A 15,007-nucleotide genomic window follows, 5' to 3' on the forward strand; every position below is an offset into this window, starting at 1 on the left:
CTCCAAGCTGGGCGACAGAGTGAGACTCCACCTCAAATATTAAAAAAAAAATAGGTCAGGCATGTTGGCTCAGGCCTGTAATCCCAGCACTTTGGGAGGCCGAGGCAGGCAGATCACTGGAGGTCAAGAGATTGCAACCAGCCTGGCCAACATGGTGAAATCCCCCGTCTTTACTAAAAATACAAAAAATTAGCTGGACGTGGTGGCAGGCGCCTGTAATCCCAGCTACTTGGGAGGCTGAGGCAGGAGAATTGCTTGAACCTGGGAGGCGGAGTTTGCAGTGAGCCACAATTAAGCCACTGCACTCCAGCCTGAGCAATAGAGCAAGACTCCATCTCAAAAAAAAAAAAAAAGCAACTGCAGAAGCAACCGCAGAAGAAGCGTCTGGGGCTGGGACCCAGCACTGGAGAGTGGCGTCATCAGGGCAGGTGTCAGCCTCTGAATGACGGGCTGGTCAGCTGCTGGGGACCTGCTGAAAGGGGGAAGCAAGAGGCCGTCAAGAAACAGGCAGGTGCTGCACAACCCTTCACTGCAGGCACCCATTGGCCTCAGTGTGCTGTGAAGACCTGGCAGGTGGGGTCTGAGCCCTGAAGACAGCCTAGCCTCGGAGAGGCGATGACACCGTCCCTGCCCGGCCACTTGCCTGGTGCCTCTGGTGCTGCCCTGCAGTGGCGTCTGGGCTGGGTTTAGAGGGCCTGCTTGAGTTCCCATCCAGCTCACCCCATGGCGCACTGGCTGGGCAAACCCAGGTGGGTCACTGAGCCACCGTGGGCCTCATTTTCCCCATCTTTAAAGTGGAGACAGCAGATGTCTCCACATCAGAGCATCACTGAGGGTGACCAAATGGGACAAAGCACACAGAGTTGTAGGACACTGCCTGGCACACGCAAGGCCCCCATCGGTGATGCTGTGGTCATGGTCACTGTCCACACACAGCAGGTGTTTGTGGCCACCTGGTGATAGCACAGGATGGCCTATCCTGGGGGATGGTCCCTTGGCTCTCCCTGTTCTTGGCCGTATGGTTTCAGTAACATCAGCTTTACTCCAGCCCCAGGGGCAGCTCTTGTGCGTGGGCTGATGTCAACCACTGCTGTCTATCATCCTGGCCTTAGGGACCCACTGGGGGATTGGCCCGTGAGCCAATCAGAGCCAATGAGATTTGAGGAAACGCTTCCTCTCTCCAGAGGAATCAATCACCAGAGGAGGCACTCTCTTGTCCCCTGAATGACAGAGTAGCAGGTGGATCACGGGGAAGCCACTGTGTGGCACGAGGGAGTGACGGGAAACAGCTGGTGAGAGGCTCGGTGGGGGAGCCATGTCCGGAAGGCAGAGCAGACAGGGCCAGAGACACCTGCACCAAGCCTCGCCTGCAGCCTCAGGGCTCATCAGGTGTGTCCATAATAAACTCCCTTAATGGGATTAGCCAGGTGGAGCTGGGCTTTCCATTATTTGAAATGGGGTCTTGCTCTGTCACCCAGGCTGGAGCATAGTGGCATAATCTCAGCTTGCTGCAACCTCTGTTTCCTGGATTCACGCAATTCTCCTGCCTCAGCCTCCTGAGTAGCTGGGATTACAGGCTCAGGCCACCACGCCCAGCTAATTTTTTTTCTGTTTTTGGTTTCTGTTTTGTTTTGTTTTTTTGAGACGAAGTTTGGCTCTTGTTGCCCAGGCTGGAGTGCAATGGCATGATCTGAGCCCAATGCAACCTCCGCCTCCCAGGTTCAAGGGATTATCCTGCCTCAGCCTCCCGAGTAGCTGGGATTACAGGCACCTGCCATCATGCCTAGCTAATATTTTTATTTTTTATTTTTGTATTTTTGTACAGACGGAGTTTCACCATGTTGGCCAGGCTGGTCTTAAACTGACCTCAGGTGATCCACCCTCTTCGGCCTCCCAAAGTGCTGGGATTACAGGCGTGAGCTACCATGCCCGGCCGTAATTTTCGTATTTTTAGTACAGATGGGGTTTCACCATGTTGGTCAGCTGGTCTTGAACTCTGACCTCAGGTGATCCACCCACCTCGGCCTCCCAAAGTGCTGCGAGTACACGTGTAAGCCACTGTGCCTGGCCATAACCCAAAGATTTCTAATGGTTAAAATAATCAAACCTCAAATTAAGTTATTCCCTAATTATGAAAGTTGAAAATAAGTCAAGGTCACGGATGCTCTAGCAGCTTCAACGACATAATCAGGCTCTGGCAGAAACAGAATCCTCAGGCTCTGGACTGCTGAGTCACAGCCCGGAACAGGAGGAGCCCACTGAGGCAGGCCCCTGACCACCCCCCACCTCCCACCGGCATGGAAGACGCAGGCCCCCTACTGCTTCTTTCCTTGATGTAGCAAAGGGCTCAGACCTTAGGAACAGCTGCCAGCAGCCCTCCCCAGGGCCTGCCTTGCAGGAGGAGTGGCCAGCCAGGAATAAACAGCAGCAGCAGCACACGGAGGTTGGGCAGGGCCCAGGGAGGCTGGAGGCAGCGGCCAGGCCTGGCCTTACTCCCTCTGCCCACAACATGGGGCTGTGGAAAAACTGCAGTAAACGCAGAGGCAACTGCAGGAGAGACCCTTGGAGGGACCATGATCCAGTTCCTGGAAGACCACTGCCCTCAAGCCGCCAGCTCAGACCCTCTTTTCCACAGAAACAAAATCGACCATCTGACATCATCGCACCTACAGGGCTGAGGTCTCGGAGGAGCAGCCCCAGGTTCACCCCCTCAGCTGTTCCCGTGTGAACTGCTGCCTGGCCCTGAACTGGGGACAGCTTACTTCTCGGTGAGGACTGGCCAAGTGCCCCGGTAGGGGCCCTGCGCTGCCGGTGCCTCCTGCTGTCTGCTTTTCCACTGAACAGTTTCACGGTCTTCTTTGACCCAGAACCTCCAACTATATAAACCATAGTGGTATTTATAATTTTAGCAGGGGGTGAGGCTTAGAAGTATTTACAGAATTGGCTGGGCGTGGTGGCTCAAGCCTGTCATCCCAGCACTTTGGGAGGCCGAGACGGGTGGATCACGAGGTCAGGAGATCAAGACCATCCTGGCTAACAGTGAAACCCCGTCTCTACTAAAAAATACAAAATCTAGCCGGGCAAGGTGGCGGGCGCCTGTAGTCCCAGCTCCTCGGGAGGCTGAGGCAGGAGAATGGCGTAAACCCGGGAGGCGGAGCTTGCAGTGAGCTGAGATCCGGCCACTGCACTCCAGCCCAGGCGACAGAGTGAGACTCCGTCTCAAAAAAAAAAAAAAAAAAAGAAGTATTTACAGAATTTTATAAATATCCCCCTATATTTTCTAGACCTTTTAGGATGCTGTTTTACATTAAAATATTGAATCAGGCCAGGCGCAGTGGCTCACACCTGTAATCCCAGCACTTTAAGAGGACAAGGCAGGCAGATCACCTGAGGTCAGGAGTTTGAGACCAGCCTGGCCAGCGTGGAGAAACCCCATCTCTACTAAAAATACAAAAATTAGCCGGGCGTGGTGGCGCATGCCTGTAATCCCAGCTACTCTAGAGGCTGAGGCAGGAGAATCGCTTGAACCCAGGAGGCGGAGGTTGCAGGGAGCCGAGATCATGCCACTGCACTCCAGCCTAGGCAACAGAGGGAGAATCTGTCTCAAAAATAAATAAATAAAAAATAAAGTGCACAGGGGGGCGCTGTGGGTTACGTGCCGACGCCACGCCGTTTCGTATCTAGGACTGGGCATCCTCAGATTTTGGTGTCCTCCGGGGTCCTGAACCGATCCCCTGTGGGCAACAAGGGACCACTGTGTATTTCAGTGTGAGCACGAGATGAGTATGAGTGGGACATGTGTGTGTTGGCGGGTATGTGAGTGGGGTGAGTGGATGGTGTGTGTGTGTGTTGGGGCGTGTGAGTGGTGTGTGTTGGGTGTGTGTGGTGTGTGTGTGTCTTGGGGTGTGTGAGTGGTGTGAGTGGGGTATGTATGTGTTGGGGTGTGTGTGTGACTGGGGTATGTGTGTTGGGGTGTGTGTGTGTGTTGGGTGTGTGTGTTCGGGGTGAGTGGGTTTTGTGTGTGTGTGTGTTGGGGTGTGAGTGGTGTGAGTGGGATGTGTGTGTGTTTGGGGGTGTGTGGTGTGAGTGGGGTGTGTGTGTTGGGGGTGAGTGGTGTGAGTGGGATATGTGTGTGGTGGGTATGTGAGTGGTGTGAGTGGGGTGTGTGTGTTGGGGGTGTGTGAGTGGGGTGTGTGTTAGGTGTGTGAGTGGTGTGTGTTGGGGTGTGTTGGGGGTGTGTGAGTGGGGTTAGTGGGGTGTGTGTGTTTTGGGGGTGTGTGGTGTGAGTGGGGTGTGTGTGTTGGGGGTGTGTGTGGGGGTTTGTGAGTGGGGTGAGTGGGGTGTGTGTGTTGTACCCAAATGCTGAGCCCATGGTTCAGACACCCCACTTTCCACACCCGTGTGTACACCCTGACCAACACGCTCCGGTCCGCACATGCCGTGCATCACTCCAGCTCACAACTCATGCTCCGTGCGCATTCCCAGGTTGTGCCTGTTACTCCACGGGAATGTTTCCACCCGTGCACGTTGACAGCTTTACTGTAAATTTCCCATCCATTTCTCCTTCTTCTCACATCCATTAAGTATCTTCTCCAATTTATAGTTTAAAATCTTTGTCAGCTTCCAAAAATACAAAACCAGGCTGGGGTGGTGGTTTATGCCTGTAATCCCTGCACTTTGGGAGGCTGAGGTGGGAGAATCGCTTGAGCCCAGGGGTTTGAGACCAGCCTGGGTAACAGAGCAAGACTCCATCTCTACCAAAAATTTAAAAAATTAATTGGGCATGGTGGTGCACGCCTGTAGTCTCAGCTACTCGGGAGGCTGAGGCACGAGGACTGCTTGAGCCCAGGAAGTCAAGGCTGCAATGAGCTATGATTTTGCCACAGCACTCCAGCCTGGGACACAGGGCGAGACCCTGTCTCAAAACAAAAACAAAAACCACCACACCCATTCAGAACTATACTACTGTTACACATTAATTAGTTGGTTAAGTTCCTGTGTCACTCTGGGTGACAGCAGACATCTCTGCAGTGCTAAACCTTCCATGTTCTCTCTGGGGAAGGGTCCACCTCTCCAGGAGCTTCACTGTCTGCTGAGCCCCAGAGCCTTCTCCTCGCCAGGCCTATGGATCCGTCCTTTATTTTACAAGCTGCTTCTCATATTTTTGTTGCTATTGAGAATAAGTTCTCCACTCACACCATGCCTTATGTCTGGGTAAGTCCAGCCCGGTGTGGACGCTGCCTGCATTTCCCAAGAGCTGCAGGAGCGGGCTCACGGCCAAGCCCCGGGCCACAGAGGAAGGAGCACGCCTGCCTCGAACGTTTCTGCGTACACCTAAGACCTAGGACCCACCGCAGGTGGTGGATGCTCAGTAAATCTCTGTTCAATGAACACGTGACCATCTCGATGGGCCGGGGGGAGCGGCGCAGGGAAGGCGGGGAGGCTGTCACCCTCTGTCAAACAGTAATAAACTTCACAAACATCACTCTTCAAGGTATGAAGCTCCCTTGCTTTTCCCCAAAAGCAAAAGTTTCATTATATGTGTTAGCTAATTTCATTTTCGATATTATTAGCGAGTCCTGTAATACTTCTAAATGCTATAGAAAAAGTCAGGATTTTGGACAGGCACAGTGGCTCACGTCTGTAATCCCAGCACTTTGGAAGGCCGAGGCGGGTGGATACTTTGAGGCCAGGAGTTCAAGACCAGCCTGGCCAACATGGTGAAACCCTGTCTCTACTAAAAATACACAAAAAAAGTAGCCGGGCGTGGTGGCAGGTGCCTGTAGTCCCAGTTACTCAGGAGGGAGAGGCAGAAGAATCGCTTGAACCCGGGAGGCGGAGCTTGCAGTGAGCTGAGATCGTGCCACTGCACTCCAGCCTGGGCAACAGAGCGAGACTCCGTCTCAAAAAAAGAAAATAAAGAAAAGAAAAAGTCAGGATTTCAACTTCTAGAAACCAGAGACTAAACTGAGCAGGGTTTCCACTATACCCCCATGTGGCAAGTGCCATCCAAGACCTTGTGTTCAGGCAGAGCCCTGGTCCGGCCCCCGCCTGCCTGGGCCTGGCCCTCTCAGCCCCTCAGGCTCCCCTCCTGCTGTCTGTGGTGAAGCCTGTGTTGCCAGTGGACCTTTAGCCAGGTGAGTGCAACCAGGTTAAGTTTCTCCAGGTGTCCAAGGGGACAGCTGCATGGAGTAAAAAGGCGAGTGGAAGGATGGGGGCCAGAAGGGCAAGCACAACAAAGCGGAAATTCACCGCTAGCAAAATGTCCTCAGAGTCACAAGAGCCAAGCTTGAATCAGCGTTGCTCTGTCACAGCCCAAGGGCGACCTGAGAACGCCAGTCCTGGGCAGCCGTCCTCGGCTGGCAGGGACTCAAGGGCCGGAAGTGCGAGGTGGCTGTGCCGGCATGCACGGGTGGGGGCGGGGAGCGTTCTGCCCAACTGTTGACTCAGACTACCTGCTCACAGTCTGCAGAAGGCACGCCGGCGGCCTCAAGCGGGGCTGTGTCCTGCTTCCTTCTCTTGCGGGGTATGGTATTAGCAGCTTCCCACTCATCGGATATGAGGTCTACAGTAGCATCTACCAAAACCTCTGACGCAGCTCCCTGTTGAAACAGGACCCCCTTCAGACAGGGCAGGGCTGTGCACCCCACGCACAGCTCTAGCAGACTCGCAAAGACCCCACCTCAGGGGTCACCTCCTCTCAGAAAGGCCCAGGCAGGGACATCCACGTGTGGGCACTGACCAGCTCCCCAGCACCCTCTGCATCCAGGGCCCACGGGCAGGAGGGTGTGGGGAGACCAAGAAGCAGCTCCTGCAGACGTGCAGGGCAAATCCACGTAAGAGAAGAACTGCCCACACCAGAGGCGGCACCCTGCCAGGCTCCAGGGACCCTGCCAGGCTCACAGCACCCTGCCAAGCTCCCAGCACCCTACCAGGCTCCTGGCGCCCCTGGGCCTCCACACAAATGCCTTGGCTTGTGTTCACAGCACAGATGCACTGCAGAGACCAACCCAGAAGGTACAGGCAGGCCCGGGCACCCCAGGTCCAGCCAGGCCAGGCCTCCTGAACCCCTAGAGCCGGAGGCGGGCAGTCTGGCCCCACAGCAGGCATGCTCATCCAGCACTTCCCTCCCACACCGGGCATCACCAGGAGACCTCACAGCAAGACGCCCAGCAGGAAGCTGAGGAAGGGAAGCTCCACCAGGAGCTTCGAACCCAAATGGCCCCTGGCTGCAGCGGAGTCTCCTCCTCCCTCACCACAGCAAGTACAACCCAGCAGCCAAGCCCAGTAGCCTCTCCAGAGGAAGAATCCACAAAGGGCACCCGGTTAGTCAGCAACCAGCAGCCACCAAAGGAGAGACCAAGTGGAGAAAGGCTGTGCCATGGGACGGGCGCGGGCGTGGGCCCCTCTCTGCACCCTCTCCCTCTCCACCCACCCCATGACTGCGGATAAAGACTGACCACCTGACTCTGCTGCGGGGTGAGGCTGGCCACGCAGCTCGCTGGGGCCACCTCCCTTGGCTCCGGGCACCCTCCTCACCATGGTTAGAATGCAGCGTTTGTGCTTAGAGAACCGTTCTCTAGAACGTGTACACCGCTCTCAGCTTCAGAATTCAACAGGTTCCCCGTGGGATTGGGAAAACGCACAAAAGCCCTTGTAAGCTCGTCACCAGAGACACCCCATCAGCGTTCACCTGTGCATTCACTCTGAACTTCTCTCATGTGTGGATATATGGACATTTAGCCTTTTTTTTTTTTTTTTTTTTTTTTGAGACAGAGTCTCACTGTCACCCAGGCTGGAGTGCAGTGGCTCAATCTCGGCTCACTGCAACCTCTGCGTCCTGGGTTCAAGCGATTCCCCTGCCTCAACCTCCCAAGTAGCTGGGCTTACCGGCAAGCACCAGCACACTCAGCTAATTTTTGTATTTTTAGTAGAGAGGGGGTTTCCCCATGTTGGTCAGGCTGGTCTCAAACTCCTGACCTCAAGAGATCCACACGCCTCAGCCTCCCAAAGTGCTGGGATTACAGGTGAGAAGCCACCATACCCGGCCCTAGTTCCCATTTTCTTCACCCCAGAAGGAAACCCCACAGCAATGCTCCCTACTCCCCACTCCTCCCAGCCAACCACTAATCTGTGTTCTGTCTCCATGGTGAGTCTATCGCGGACATTTCGTATCAATGGAATCATACATGGCCTCTTGTATCTGGCTTCTTTCACTTAGCATGTTTTTGAGGTCCATCCACACTGCAGCACAGATCCATATCGTATTCTTTTTTTTTTTTTTTTTTTTGAGACTGAGTCTCGCTCTGTTGACAGGCTGGAGCAAAGTGGTGCGATCTCGGCTCACTGCAACCTCCACCTCCCAGGTTCAAGTGATTCTCCTGCCTCAGCCTCCTGAGTAGCTGGGACTACAGGCATGTGCCCCCATGCCTGGCTAAATTTTTTTTGTATTTTTAGTAGAGACGGGGTTTCACCATGTTGGCCAGGATGTTCTCGATCTCCTGACCTCATGATCCACCCACCTCAGCCTCCCAAAGGGCTGGGATGACAGGTGTGAGCCACCGCGCCCGGCCTAGGATAATTTTATGTGTAACTTTTGGATCAACTGCCTTGCTGTTTCCTTAGTGGCTGCAGCATCTGACATTCCCACCAACACTGTACAACACTTCCAATTTCTCCACATCCTCATCAACACTTCTTACTTTCCTTCCTTCCTTCCTTCTCTCTCTCTCTCTCTCTCTTTTTGAGGCAGGATCTCACAGTCACCCAGTGAGCCACTGCGCCCGGCCTCTTTTTTTGTTCCCTTGTTCATGTTGGTTTTCCCTTGTTCAAGATTCCCTAGTAAATGTCTTCATTCTTTTCACATCTTCAGTGTCAACTCTACATTTTACAAATTCAAGCAGATTCCACTAATACAAAATTTTAAAACATGAAAACATAAATAAATAAAAAATAGGCCAAGCACGGTGGCTCACACCTCTAATCCCAGCATTTTGGGAGGCTGAGGCGGGCAGATCACCTGAAGTCAGGGGTTCAAGACCAGCCTGACCAACATGGAGAAACCCTGTCTCTACTAAAAATACAAAATCAGCGGGGCGTGGTGGTGCACACCTGTAATCCCAGCTACTTGGGAGGCTGATGCAGGAGAATCGCTTGAACTCGGGAAGTGGAGGTGGCTGTGAGCCAAGATCACGCCATTGTACTCCAGCCTGGGCAACAGGAGCGAAACTCTTCTCAAAAATAAATAAATAAATAAATAAAACAAAAATTAAAGGAAAAATAAATAAATAATAAAGTCTCTGTTCCTTTAGCTTGTTGCCAATTAGTGGTTTGATAGTGATTTCCTTAAACACCTACAACCAAAACATGGAAGAAAAAAAAAAAAAAACTGGCCAGGCACAGTGGCTCACACCTGTAATCTCAGCACTTTGGGAGGCTGAGGCGGGTGGATCACAAGGTCAGGAGATCGAGACCATCCTGGCTAACACGGTGAAACCCAGTCTCTACTAAAAATACAAAAAATTAGCAGAGCTGTGGTGGCTCACGCCTGTAGTCCCAGCTACTCGGGAGGCTGAGGTAGGAGAATCGCTTGAACCCGGGAGGCAGAGATTGCAGTGAGCCGAGATCGCGCCACTGCACTCCAGCCTGGGCAACAGAGTGAGACTCCGTCTCAAAAAAAAAAAAAAAAAAAAAAATACTCTCTCAGTCTTTGTAGACTGGCCCTGAGTTGGGGCACCCCTCCCACACTTAGCCTTCCTTCTGGCCTGCCCTGAGGTCTTCTCAGGTCTTTTTTGAGCACGTGTCCTGCTTCAGCATTTGTGTGGCTTTCTAGATTCCTCATTATTCATAGGAACTTTTCAAAATTTTATTCCCCCCAAGTAACTCAATTCTTAGCTTTTCCTCTGTCTTTAGACGGGTTTATTGTTTGCCCCAGATGGCAAATGGTTTATTCACTTGTCTTCAATGTTTTCAAGGAACACCGTCCATATTGCCACTTCTCCACTCCCACGGAGTTCCAAATTAGGTATAAAAAAGGAGTTACCCAAACTTTCTGCATCCCATGTGGTCCAGGCTTGGGGGTGGTCTTGGCCACTGTTCGACCTGCACGTACACCATCCAGAGGGCCTGAAGCACGTGAGATCACCACAAGAAGTGAAAATGGCCCAGTCTCTCCTGCCTTAACCTGACTGACATTACCTGTGAAATTCCTTCTCCTGTCTCCTGGCTCGTCCTGGCTCAAAAGCTCCCTCACTGAGCCCCTTGTGACCCCCCACCCCTGCCCATCAGAGAACAACAACCCCCTTTGCGTGTAATTTTCCGCGACCCACCCAAATCTTATAAAATAGCCCCACCCCTATCTCCCTTCGCTGACTCTGTTTTCAGACTCAGCTCGCCTGCACCCAGGTGATTAAAAAGCTTTATTGCTCACACGTGTGTGTTGGGGATGTGTGCGTGGTATGTGTATTGGGGGTGTGTATGTGTTGGGGGTGTGTGAGTGGGGTGTGTGTGTGTTGGGGGTGTGTGTGTGTTGGGGTGTGTGAGTGGTGTGTGTGTTGGGGGTGTGTGTGTGTTGGGGTGTGTAGTGTTTGGGTGAGTGCTGTGTGGGGTGTGGTTGGGTGTGTCGTGGTGTTGGTGGGGTGTGTAGTTTGGTGTGTGTTTGTGCTTGGGGGTGTGTGTTGGGGTGTGTGTGTGTTGGGGTATGTGAGTTGGGGGTGTGTGGGTGGGGTGAGTGGGATGTGTGTTCATGTTGGGGTGTGTGTGAGTGGGGTGGCGTGAGGCTCTGTGTGTGTGGTGTTGGGGTGTGTGTTGTTCCTGTGTGTGTTTGGGTGTTGTGCGGTTGGTGTGTTGCGTCGGTGTGGGTGTGTGTTTGGGTGTGTGCGTGGGGCTGTTTGTGTGCTTGGGGGTGGTGTGGTTGTTGGGTGTGGTGCGGATGTGTGTGGTTGGGTTGTGTGGGGGTGTGTGAGTGGGGTGTGTGTGTGTTGGTGTGTGTGAGTGGGGTGAGTGGGATATGTGTGTGTGTTGGGGTGTGTGTGAGTGCGGTGTGTGTGTGTTGGGGGGTGTGTGTTGGGGGTGTGTGGGTGCAGTGGGGTGCGATAGGGCTACTGTGTGTGTGTTGGGGTGTGTGTGAGTGGGGTGTGTGTGTGTTGGGGGGTGTGTGTTGGGGTGTGTGTGAGTGGGGTGAGTGGGATATGTGTGTGTGTTGGGATGTGTGTGAGTGCGGTGTGTGTGTGTTGGGGTATGTGAATTGGGGTGTGTGAGTGGGGTGTGTGTGTGTTGGTGTGTGTGAGAGTGGGGTGAGTGGGATATGTGTGTGTTGGGGTGTGTGTGAGTGCGGTGTGTGTGTTGGGGTGTGTGTGTGTTGGGGTGTGTGTGAGTGGGGTGTGTGTGTGTTGGGGGGTGTGTGTGTTGGGGTGTGTGTGCTGGGGTGCGTGGGCTCGTGTGTGTGGTTTGGGCGTGTGTGCTGGGGTGTGGGTGTGTTGGGTGGTGGTGTGTGGGGTTGCGTGGGACTCTGTGTGTGTGTTGGGGTGTGTGTGAGTGCGGTGTGTGTGTGTTGGGGTCATGTGCCTTGGGTGTGGGTGTGCGTGGGTTGTGTGTTGGGTGGTGTGCGTGGGGTGCGTGGGCTCTGTGTGGTGTGTTGGGTGTGTGTGGGTGGGGGGGGTGTTGTGTGTTTGGGGGTGTTTGTTGGGGTGTGTGTGAGTGGGGTGCGTGGGATATGTGTGTGTGTTGGGATGTGTGTGCGTGCGGTGTGTGTGGTGGTTGGGGGCTGTGCCTTGGGGGTGTGTGTGTGTTTGGTGTGTGTGCGTGGGGTCGTGGGCTCTGTGTGTGTGGTTGGGGGTGTGTGTGCGTGGGGTGCGTGGGCTCGGTGTGTGTGTTGGGGTGGTGTGTGCGTGGGGTGTGTGTGTAGGTTGGGGTGTGGGGTGGTGTGTTGGGGTGTGATGTGGCGGTGTGGTGCGTGGGCGTCTGTGTGTGGGTGTGTGTGTTGGGTGTTGTGCGTGCGGCTTGTGTGTGTTTAGGGGTTGTGTGGGGGTGTGTGTGGTGGGTGTGTGCGTGGGGTGCGTGGGCTCATTGTGTGTGTTTGGGTGTGGTGTGTGCGTGCGGTGTGTGTGGTTGGGGTGTGTGTGTTGGGGTGTGTTGTGCGTGGGGGGTGTGTGTGTGTTGGGGGGTGTGTGTTGGGGTGTGTGTGGTGGGGTGCGATGGGCTTGTGTGTGTGGTTGGGCTGTGTGTGCAGTGGGGTGTGTGTGGTGGTTGGTGTGTGTGCGTGGGGTGAGTGGGATATGTGTGTGTGTGTTGGGGTGTGTGTGAGTGCGGTGTGTGTGTGTTGTGGGTCTGTGCCTTGGGTGTGTGTGCGTGGGGGTGTGTGTTGGGGTGTGAGTGTGCGTGGGGTGCGTGGGCTCTGTTGTGGGTGTGGTTGGGGTGTTGTGCTGCGTGGGGTGTGTGGTGTGTTGGGGGGGGTGTGTGTTGGTGGTCTGTGTGCGTGCGGTGCGTGGGCTTTGTGTGTGGTGTGTGTTGGGGTGTGAGGGGGCGGTCGTGGGTGCGTGGTGCTCGTGTGTGGTGTGTTGGGGGGTGGGTGGGGTGTGGTGTGCGTGGAGGTGTGTGTGTGTATGGGGTCTGTGCCTGTGGGGGTGTTGTGATGTGTTGGTGTATGGTGTGGGTGGGGTGCTGGGCTCTGTGTGTGTGTTGGGTGGGGTGTGCGTGCGTGGGTGTGTGTGGGGTTGTGCCTTGGGGGTGTGTGTGGTGGGGTGTGAGTGCGTGGGTGCGTGGGCCTTTGTGTTGTGTGTGGGGGTGTGTGTGCGGTGCGTGGTGTGGTGTGGGGTCTGTGCTTGGGGTGTGTGCGTGGGTCGTGTGTGTGGTGGGGTGGGGTGTGGTGGGGGTGTGTGTGTAGTTGGGTGTGTGCATGGTGTGTGTGTGGTTGGGGGCTGTGCTTAGGGGGGGTGTAGGTGGGGTGTGTGTGGTGTTGGTGTGGGTGTGGGTGTGTGTGTGTTGGGGTTGTGCCTTGGGGGCTGTTGGTGGGGGTGTGTGGTGTGGTTGGTGTGTGTTGGTGTGTGTGAGTGGGGTGTGTGTGTGTTGGGGTGTGTGTGGGGGCGTCGGTGCGTGGAGATGGCGTGTGTTGGGGGTGTGTGGTGCGGTGTGTGTGTGTGGGCGTCTGTCTTGGGGGGTGTGTGAGTGGGGTGTGTGTGTGGTGGGGGGTCTGTCCCTTGGTGGGTCTGTTGCCTGGGGGGTGTGTGTGTGTTGGTGTGTGTTGGTGTGTGTGAGGGGGTGTGTGTGTGTTGGGGTGTGTGTGAGTGCGGTGTGTGTGTGTTGGGGTATGTGAATTGGGGGTGTGTGAGTGGGGTGTGTGTGTGTTGGTGTGTGTTGGTGTGTGTGAGTGGGGTGTGTGTGTGTTGGGGTGTGTGGTGAGTGCGGTGTGTGTGGTGTTGTGTGTGTTGGGTGTGTTGCGTGGGTTGTGTGTTGTTGTGGTGTGTGCGTGGGGGGTGTGTGTGTGTTGGTGTGTGTTGTGGTGGTGTGTGCGGGTCGCTGTGTGTGTTGTTGGGGGTGGGTGTGCGTGCGGTGTGGTGTGTTTGGGGTCTGTGCACTGTGGGGGTGTGTGTGGGGTGTGTGTGGTGTTGGGGTGTGTGTGAGTGCGGTGTGTGTGTGTTGGTGTGTGTTGGTGTGTGGTGCGTGGGTCTGTGGTGTTGTTGGGGTGGGTGTGCGTGCCGGTGTGTGTGGTGTTGGGGTTGTGATTGGGGGCTGTGGTGGGGGGTGTGTTGTTGGTGTGTGTTTTGGTGTTGGTTCGTGGGGTGTGTGTGTGTTGGGGTGTGTGTGCGGCGGTGGTGTGTGTGTTGGGGTCTGTGCCGTGGGGGTGGTGTGCGTGGGTGTGTGTGTGTTTTGGTGTGTGGGTTGGTGTGGGTCGTTGGGGGTGTGTGTGTTGGGGTGTGTGTGAGTGCGGTGTGTGTGTGTTGGGGTGGTGTTTTGTTTGGTGTGTGTGCGTGGGCGTGTGGGTTGATGTTGGTGGGTGTGTGCGTGGGGTGTGTGTGTTGTTGGTAGTGTGCGGGTTGGTGTGTGTGCTGGGGTGTGTGTGTGTATGGGCGTGTGTGTGCGTGGGGGTGTGTGTGTGTTATTGGGGGTGTGTGGGTGTGCGTGGTGGGGTGGTGTGTGGTTAGGGTCTGTGCCTTGAGGGGGTGGTGTGAGTGGGGTGTGTGTGTGTTGGTGTGTGTTGGTGTGTGTCGTGGGGTGTGTGTGTAGTTGTGGGAGTGTGGGTGGTGTGTGGTGGTGGGGTTGTGTGTGTGTTGGTGTGTGTTGGTGTGTGTGAGTGGGGTGTGTGTGTGTTGGGGTGTTGTGGTGCGGTGCGTGGCTCTCGGTGTTGTGGCTTGGTGTGTGTGCGTGCGGTGTGTGTGATGTTGGGTGTGTTGGTGTTGTGAGTGCGTGGGCTTGTGGGTGTTGGGGTGGTGTGTGCAGTGCGTGTGAGTGTGTGGGGTGTTGTCGTTGGTTGCTGTGCGTGGGGTGTGTGTGTGTTGGGTGCGTGGTGTGTGTGATGCGTGGGGTGTGTTGGTGTGTTGGGTTGTGGGTGCGTGGGGTGCGTGAGGCTCTGTGTGTGTGTTGTGGTGTGTAGTAGCGTGCGGGGTGGTGTGTGTGTACGTTCTGCGTATGTGGTGTGGCGTGGTGCTGCGTGTTGGTGATGTTGGGTGTGGGGGTGTGCGTAGCGGTGTGTGTGTGTTGGGTCTGGTGCCTTGGGGGTGTGTGCGTGGAGGTGTGTGTGTGTTGGGCGTTGTGTGTGCGTGGTGTGTGGGGTGTGGTGTGGTGGGTGTGGTTGATGCCGTTAGGGGGGTGTGCTCTCATCGCCCCCCCAACCAACGGAGGCGGAGCAAGCGCGAGATCACATAAACCCCCAACTTCACATACCCACAAACCCACACCCCGCACTCCCACCCCCGCCACACCCACCACCCCACTCCACAACAACACCCACCCCCACTTTCACCTCCCCCCACACACCCCACCTCACTCACCCACCGCCCACACACACACA

The 15,007-nt window shown here is 55.2% G+C and overlaps 1 protein-coding gene across 1 annotated transcript in view; it reads right to left on the minus strand.

Moving 5' to 3' along the window:
* LOC104655002 (E3 ubiquitin-protein ligase RNF213) overlaps nucleotides 1–6,604 on the minus strand; it is a 122,584-nt gene extending 115,980 nt beyond the window's left edge. Inside the window, 1 exon segment of the mRNA XM_030923792.1 lies at nucleotides 6,456–6,604. The gene's annotated coding sequence lies outside the window, so the exon portion shown is untranslated.
* Nucleotides 6,605–15,007: the final 8,403 nt, after the last annotated feature.

Source organism: Rhinopithecus roxellana, chromosome 19 (genome assembly GCF_007565055.1).
Source record: "Rhinopithecus roxellana isolate Shanxi Qingling chromosome 19, ASM756505v1, whole genome shotgun sequence".
Taxonomy (NCBI): Eukaryota; Metazoa; Chordata; class Mammalia; order Primates; family Cercopithecidae; genus Rhinopithecus; species Rhinopithecus roxellana.